Genomic DNA, 8,935 nt, shown 5'->3' with positions numbered 1-8,935 from the left:
AATATCCTCTCCCAAGGATTGATGATTGGTTTGATCAACTACAGGGTGCCAAGTGGTTTTCTAAAATAGACTTGAGGTCGGGTTATCATCAAGTGAGAGTTAGAGAAGAAGATATTCCTAAAACCGCTTTCAGAAGGAGATATGGCCATTATGAATTCCGGGTGAGGTCGTTTGGGTTGACTAACGCTCCGACAGTGTTCATGAATTTGATGAATAACGTATTCAGGCCTCTCTTGGATTTATTTGTAATAGTGTTCATTGACGATATTCTGGTATACTCTCGCACAGAATCAGACATGTAGATCATTTACGTATCGTCCTTGGAATTCTTCGAACCCGAGAATTGTATTCAAAATTTTCAAAGTACGAGTTTTGGCTGAATTCTGCGGCATTTCTGGGCCATGTTATTTCAGATGATGGTATTCGAGTTGATACTCAGAAAATTGAAGCTGTGACGACTTGGCCAAGGCCTACGACGCCTACAGAAGTCCATAGCTTTCTGGGATTGGCAAGTTACTATAGAAGGTTCGTAGAGGGATTTTCCTGTATTTCAGCCCCATTGACGAAGCTAACCCAGAAGTCAGTTAAATTTTAGTGAAATGATGCTTCTGAACACAGCTTCCAAGAGTTGAAGGACAGATTTGTTATACCCCATATTTTTATACGTCGAGCTATTCGCAAGGGAATCGGCTCAAGTTAAAGACGGAATCATTCCCGGACAAGGAATAGAAACCCTTAATTTTATAAATTATTTATAAATTTTATTTAGTGTAAAAAAAATATTATTGGAGATTAGGGATTAATTAATTGTGATTAGATTATTAAGTAGGAATTAGTAATTAATTAAGTTAATTATGTTTAATTACTTGGTGGGCTCCACCCGATTTTTAAATAAAAAAAAACAAAAATAGAAAATCAAACAAGTGACACATTAGGGGGAACGTGTAGGAACCAAGGAGCAAGTATATATGTCAACAAGATGATTCATAAATCATCAATGTGACATTTCATTTTGAATTAGCAAAACAAAAAAGAGAAACAAAAAGGAAAGCAAGCAAACTCTTGGCCATAGCCATGGTTGGACGAGAATGATTGTGAGTGAGAGGGAGTGTGGAAGCTTGGATTCTAAAGGAATTGTAGGTGCTCAAGGAGTTGCAACGTGAATTGGATCATTGGAGGAGACAACGTTAAGAAATCAAGATCGTTAAGGTAAAATTCAATCTTGTTCTACATGTTGTTATAGATGTGTGTTGAAAATAAAGAGTTGTATGTGATGATGTTAGGTTGTTGTGTTGACCGTGTGTATGGACTGTTTTAGCTTCAAAATGGTGATTAATTCTGACGTTGTTATCGCTATGGTTGTTATGAACCGTGTGACGAAAATAAAGGAGGTTGATAATTAAATTAAAAGCTGTGGTGTTGTGAACATATTGTCATCCTTGTTAAGTTGAGAAGATTGAAGATATAACTATGTCTATATGTTGTTGGTATTTCTCTGTTAACAAGAGGGTAATTGTAAATTTGGGATAGGCGAATATATAGGGGAAGTGTTGCCCGATTTTTGTTAAGTTTTTACCTAATAGAAAACCCTAAACGAGGTTTTGTAAGCTAAAGTATAAGTCCTATAAATAATGGGCTATAGATTTGTGAACTAAAAAGTATAGCTACTAACGATAACGTTACTCTTATATTAAATAGGCTAAAAAGAGCGACGAGGCGAATGGATTTACGAATAGTCTCTAGCAGGTATGTAAAGTTGTCCCTTCTTTCTTTTGGCATGTCTTAGATCTAAGTGATGAACGATATGAACTTTGGGGTAATTCTACTCATAAGTTTTAAGTGTGATTTATGATTCTTATTCACTTCTTGATGTTAGAACTTTCAAGTGATTGAGCCTCCCTTTTCGGTTTTCTGTATGTTGGATAATAGTCGATATATATTTGTTCCTATTCTTAGGAACTCTATGATAACTAATGTTCGGACTTCTATAAGATGTTTCATACTATATCGACATATGACTATGATTCCTAAGGCTCTTTGATATACTTTATGATGACATTCGAGAGATATTTGTTAGGTTTTCGAGTGACATTCGAAAGGTATTTGATATGACTATTGTCTTGACTTTCAAATGATAGTTCGTGTTGATTATTCCATTGAGTCTTTGAGAATGTTTTAATTTGCATATGGTTGCTCACTACTCCGCTCGTGCTTGTCTCAATATGTCTTTCACTGAGTCCCGGGCCAAGATATGTTATCGTGCACAGTTTCACTGCATTGTTCGCCGAGTCCCTCACTAGAGGGCCGGGTACGGTATATATATATATATATATATATATATATATATATATATATGATGGAGTTATGTTGTGTTATGGCGTTATGCTATGTTATGGTGTTATGCTGTGTTATGGAGTTATGCTGTGTTATGGAGTATGCTGTGATATAGCGCCAAAGACGGGGTGGTGACCATGTTCACCGAGTCCCATAATGGGCCGGATATGATATATGATATTGACATGGATGATTTATGTTTCAAAGGCAAGCATTTTGGTATTCTGGTTATTATACTCGTTTTCTGTACTCCTTATTTCAGTTATGATCCTGCTTACTGTATGTCATGATTTACATGCTCGGTACATATTCCGTACTGACCCCCTTTCTTCGGGGGGGCTGCGTTTCATGCCCGCAGGTGCAGATACTCGCTTTGGTGATTCGCCAGCTTAGGATTCCCTTTCTGCTATCTTGGAGAGCTCCGTTGTTCCGGAGCCTAGATTTTGGTACAGACCCTTTTTGATGTCTATATGTATATGTTGTCCAGGGGTATGACGGGGCCCTGTCCCGTCATATTTCACTGTTGAAACTCTTAGAGGTCTGTAGACATGCATGTGGGTTGTATTCAGATGTGATCAGTTGTGTCTATATGAACATTATGGATGTTCTGTCGCTGTAGCAGCCTTGCCGGCTTGCATATATTGTCGTTTTGTTGTAGCAGCCTTGTCGGCTTGCTTATATAATCGTTTCGTAGTGGCAGCCTTGTCGGCTTGCGTAATATTTTGATGTGTAGTGGCAGCCTTGTCGGCTTGCGTAAAATAATGACATATACAGTGGCAGCCTCGTCGGCTTGCGTATGTTAATGCGATGTGATGTGATTAATTGAGGGCCTACAGTATTAGTCCGATAACGTTGACAGGTACGTATGGGTGTCCAGCTCGGGCACTAGTCATGGCCCACGGGGCTGGGTTGTGACAAGATTAAGCTCAGCTCAGTCTTAATACTTCCAGAAGGGCCAGATGGTTATGTTGTGTACTGTGATGCTTCTGGTGTTGGGTTAGGATGTGTGTTAATGCAGCACGGTAGAGTCATTGCTTATGCTTCGAGACAGCTGCGGAAACACGAAAAGAACTACCCCACTCATGATCTCGAATTGGCTGTAGTCATTCATGCATTAAAAATGTGGAGACATTACTTGTATGGTGTGCATGTCGATATTTATATAGATCACAAGAGTCTTCAATACATTTTCAAACAGAAGGAGTTAAATCTGCGGCAGAGGCGGTGGTTAGAGTTATTGAAAGATTATGATGTGAGCATTTTATACCACCCCGGATGTTATATCCCGTATTTTTGAATGTCAGATTATTTGCTGAGGTGGGGCCCACACCTCGAGATGTTTTTTGGGACATCTGAAAATTCATATGAATCATATATGAGAAGTTAAACACAACTCAAGAAGGACCCTTGGGCCAAATCAAAGTGGAAGTCCTCCAAACGAATATTTTTAAGAAAACGTTTTCGGGTGATCTGACTTCGAGGGGCAAAAACGGTATTATAAGTTTGGAATTTGGAAAAGTACCAAGAAATAGAAGTTGTAGATAATTGAATTAGATTTCCAACCATAGATCGTGGGTCCCCAGGTGACGTCGGTACAAGGAGATATGAACGTTTTAAGGTCAAAAGGTCAGTGGGCTAGGCCCAAAACGGGACCAAATCGAGTTGGCCCAAAAAAATCAAAAACAAATAATAAGGCCCAAATTTGTGAGGCCCAACCGGCCATGGTTATGGCCCAAGCCCATATTAAATAAAATTTGGTCAATAAAAGGATAACCAAGTCATCCTTATCACAATAAGTTCTAGAGGTTTCAAGAAAAGAAGAACAAGAGAAAGAAGAGGGAAACGTTTAAGGCCATTTCGGCCATAGAGAAAGTCCATGAGAAAAATTGATAAAAATTCTTCAAAAATTATTTTCTACCAAGTAAAGGGTGCTTAACAAGGTGGAGTTGTTGTTGGAGCAAGAAAGATTCAAAATCATACAAGATGCCAAGTTGTAGTCAAGTGAGAAGTTGAAGAAGAAAGGTGAGTTTTGATCTTTCTTTATATGTTTTTGATGTTTGTATATGATATAGTATGAGAAAGTGGATGAAGTTCAAGGAAAATATTGATGTTGTGTTGTAGCCGTGTGGTGTATATTGTATGTATAGTCGTGTATATGTGTTGAAGCATGAAGAAATGGTGAGCAATTGGTAGTTAGTATTTTGGTTGTTGTGTTGTTGATAATGGTGGCCGAATGTGGTGATGTTATGTAGGACAATCGGATTGATTTTTATGTAGTGTTTTGATTGTTGTTGTTATGCATCCCATAATGAAAACGAAGTTGTAATCGTTGTGGAAGCGTCGAAGAAGTTAATTTGACATTAGCTTAAATTCTTATAATTGCATGAATGATGTTGTGAATGTGTAGAATGATAGTGAAGTTCATAAATGTGGAAGAAAGTAATGTGTGGTTGTCTTTGATGGTATTGTGAAATTCGGGCGGAAGTGTGTATAAAGTGGGTTGTTTGAACATTGTGTAAATTGAAAATAATGTTCTTGTATGGAAGACATGTAATGACATTGCTATGATGTTGTTGGAACACATGTATTATAAGGTTGTTGTTGTTCTATTGGAGTTTGGAAAGTCTTGAAGAAAGTAGAATGCTAATTGAGGTGTCGGAATGTACCTTGAATTGAACGTGTGAATTGCTAGTGTGATTGTTGAATTTATATTGATGGTTTGGCCGGGTTTGAATTCCCGGGTTGTTGTTGATTGAAAACTTGCTAGGTAAATGTTGAGGATGGTGTATTTACAGAGGAAATGCTGTCGAAATTTCGGTAGCCAAGTGTTTCCTTAAGATTCTAACTCTAAGTATCCTAATAAGAGTTTTGGTAACTATGACCAAATTGCAGATTTTGACGAGATTGCGACGTGAATTTGGAATAGCAAAAAGGAGCGGAAGAGGTATGTAAGGCTTCACCCTTGTTTCTATGGCATGTCCTAGATGTAATAAGTCGGTTACGAGCCTCCGGGACAACCCTATTCCCCGGAATCCGCACCTAAAGTTTTCCACTTTTTGTTCAATAGAATTGAACTAGAAAGTGTGCCAATTGTGGGAGAAACCTCCTACACCCTTAGAACTCGTATAAATGGGACCCGATTACCCTAAGACCCTCACAAGTAACGCTATGACACGTAACATACGTAAATCGTATACGCTACCTCATCCGGCCCGAGGTGGGCCCGTTACTCTCGAATTTTCCTATAGTCGTGGTTGACTTACTTGAAGTAAATCCAAAGGGGACTTTTGATCCCAATCTCGTTACCGAATGATAAGTACTATGACTACTCTAACGAGAATGTTTCTATGAGGATAATGATAATTATAATGTTAGACAAGAGACTGTACCTTTGATAAGTACGACCGGAACGACTTTATGACTAAGATGACTAAGCTAAGTATCTTATGTAAACATGAAAGTGATACACTAATTTTTGAATCGTATTTATATTTCCTAGCTATATCTTTATTTTCTCTGACTCCAAAGCCTATGACAGTCATCTATCATGCCCACGATTTCATTCTACGGTTACTGTAATACTATTCTCTGTTGATAGTCTCGCCTTAAAATACTTGTTCCTTCAAGGTGAGACAAAGCTATAACTAGCATTCCATAACGTAATCGGAGGTCACCGACCTTACGTCACTCCGATGGATACATGATTTTCCTTGGCTCTTGTGTGCTTATACGATATATGTATATAAAACAGGTATATGTGTATGGATATGTATATATAAATAAGATAAGTAATTGTATATGAGACGTGTATATGTATAAAAGATAAGCAAATGTATATGTATATGTGTATGGGGAAAGGGGAAGGGTCACTGTTATATCACCACCTGATTCAGCTGGATTCCATCCTGGACGCGGGATGCCCGGACGCGGGATATGGGAGAGCCGTACGTGGCGTCTGTATATATATATATAATGTATGCTACCTATATATGATGTAATGTGTTGGGACACCGTTGGGGAGGGGGCTTGGGAGAGCCGATGTATTCGGCGTCTGTAAATGTGAGCAAAAGGTACCGTTACTGAAATGTACTGCTTTCTGTACACGAGAATAAGTAATATATATAAATGTTAATTCCTATGCTTATGAAAAGAAACGTTCCAAAGACGAAAGGACAAGCCTACATGACAGCTGGCCTAAAAAGGGGCCTTCCTATGCACAGGTTACTTTCTCGCCTCGTTATATGCCCTGTGACTCCATGATATTATTAATCGTACTCTATGTTACTGCTTGTATTATTTTCTATGCCTTACATACTCGGTACACTATTCGTACTGACGTCCCTTCTTGTGGACGCTGCGTTCCATGCCGCGCAGGTCAGCAGACAGGTGGACTTGATCCTTAGGAGCTCTGCCAGCAGTACTCTACAACGCTCCAGTCGTTCCGGAGCCTTATTTCAGTGGTACTATTTTATGTATATATAATCTCGGGCACGATAGTACTCGGCCCTTTCTATGTATAAGTGTACTATGTCTAGAGGCTCATAGGCAGATATGTACAGTCAGTCAAGTATAGTTAGATATATGGTGTTTTGGCATGTTAATGTTGTTGTATAAAGTGCTAACGAAGTTTATTAGCCTATGTTCAGAATGACGCTGCTAATGTTAATGTTCAAAAAATATATGGCTCTGCTTACACGGCTTGCTAAGAGGTAAAGGTAATACGATAGATAAAGAGTGCTCGGTACAAGTATCGGGTACCCGTCACGGCCCCTAGTCGGGACGTGACAGAAGTGGTATCAGAGCAGTTCGGTCCTAGGAGTTTGTCTACGAGCCGTGTCCAGTAGAGTCTTGTTTATGGGTGTGTAGCGCGCCACACTTATAAACAGGAGGCTACAGGGCATTTAGGAAATATGACCTTCTTTGTACTCAAGATCGTGCGATAGAGCTATGCTACCAGGCTTCCATATTCCTTTCCTAATCCTATGCTATGGTTTCAGTACTGTCGATGAAGAGATTAGCTTCAGATGATGGGGGCACCAGTAAGGCCCCTAGAGTATCTCTAGAGCCGAGTAGGGGGAGCCTCGGCTATTCGATTGAGTCAGACCCGTTAGAGGATCCAGCCACAACTCCTCCAGATTTCCTGACTCCCAGGGCGGAGGATCCTGCGGAGGACAGCTATGACACGGATCCATCGGAGGACCCAACGACAATTCCTCCAGAGATTCTGACCCCCAGAGCAGGGGACTCCGCAGACAGTGGCTATGATACAGATCCCTCAGAGGATTCGGCGATGACTCCCCCAGAGCTTCTTACCTCCAGGGAGGAGGATAGTGATGGCACAGACCCGTCAGAGCACTCTTCTGGGATGACGGATGAGGAGGCTTCCGGGGGTACGCCAGTTACTCCCGTGATGGAGGACCGTGCCAGTCCGGCCACCTCGGAGAGCGCTATGGATTTCTCCTGTCCCTTGTTCTTGCCATCAGTGAACCCGGAATCACGGCTATTCTCTTCGGATTCGGACTCGAGAAATGACGAGGGTCGAACGAGCGATGAGCAGGCCGACGAGAATGAAAAACATACTTCACACGGTAGCTCCCCGGGCCAGGTTCAAGATGGATCGGCTACAGGTATATGAGATTTTCTTGAAACTTTCTATGTATATGTAATCTCTGCAGGAATACTAATTAATAACGGCAGGTAGAAATTCAAAAAGGGGTCAAAGGTTTAGCGGTTATAAGTAATGGCGACTGAGATAGAGATGTCCCCGCCACCAGTGTGAGTTTAGAAACCCCAGTAAAAGATAGTTATATGTATGGATAGGAGTAAATAGCGAAGATTTAAGCAGAGGTAGTGTTATGTTCCGTGTTTTTGTATAATTGGAAATCGAGAAATAATTAAGATTTGTGTGTTATAAGGAAATATTATGATTTTAGTGAATATGACTATGTTGATTATGGAATCATTAATGTTAAGACATCGGGGAAGGCTGAGGGTAAATTTGGAGTGGCGACCACGTTCTTAAGCGTTTGCATGATTTCGTTTGCATTATGTATACGTATATGATTTTGATACGGATTTTGACATCCCGATTTGTACTCCACTTTGTTATCTGATTTGCTTTCAGTTTTGATCCATATTTCTGTACTCCGTGCTTTACATACTCAGTACATATTTCGTACTGACCCCCTTTCTTCGGGGGCTGCGTTTCATGCCCGCAGGTGCAAATATTGGTGATCCTCCACAGTAGGCTTTCCTCTTTGATATTCCGGCAGTACTCCTCTTTGATCCGGAGTCCACTTTTGGTACAGACTCCTTCTGCTTTGTATATGTTCGGTATATTTGACTATTTGGGTACGGCGGGGCCCTGTCTCGCCATATGTCTTTGTTTTGAATTCGTAGAGGCCTGTAGTCATATATGTGGGGTGAGGGTCCTGTATATGTTGGTTTGATTTCGTTTTCTGGTCTTAAAGCGGTCTGCTTGTTATGATGGCCCCAAATGACCCTTATGCTTATGTTTGCACTTTTGACCGGCGATGTCTATTCCGCCGCCCAGTTTGTATTTGATTTGTGCGACCGCTTAAGACATATTTTGATATAAATT

Source organism: Lycium barbarum, chromosome 4 (assembly GCF_019175385.1).
Source record: "Lycium barbarum isolate Lr01 chromosome 4, ASM1917538v2, whole genome shotgun sequence".
In the NCBI taxonomy this organism is placed as follows: domain Eukaryota; kingdom Viridiplantae; phylum Streptophyta; class Magnoliopsida; order Solanales; family Solanaceae; genus Lycium; species Lycium barbarum.
This window is presented reverse-complemented; position numbering follows the sequence as displayed.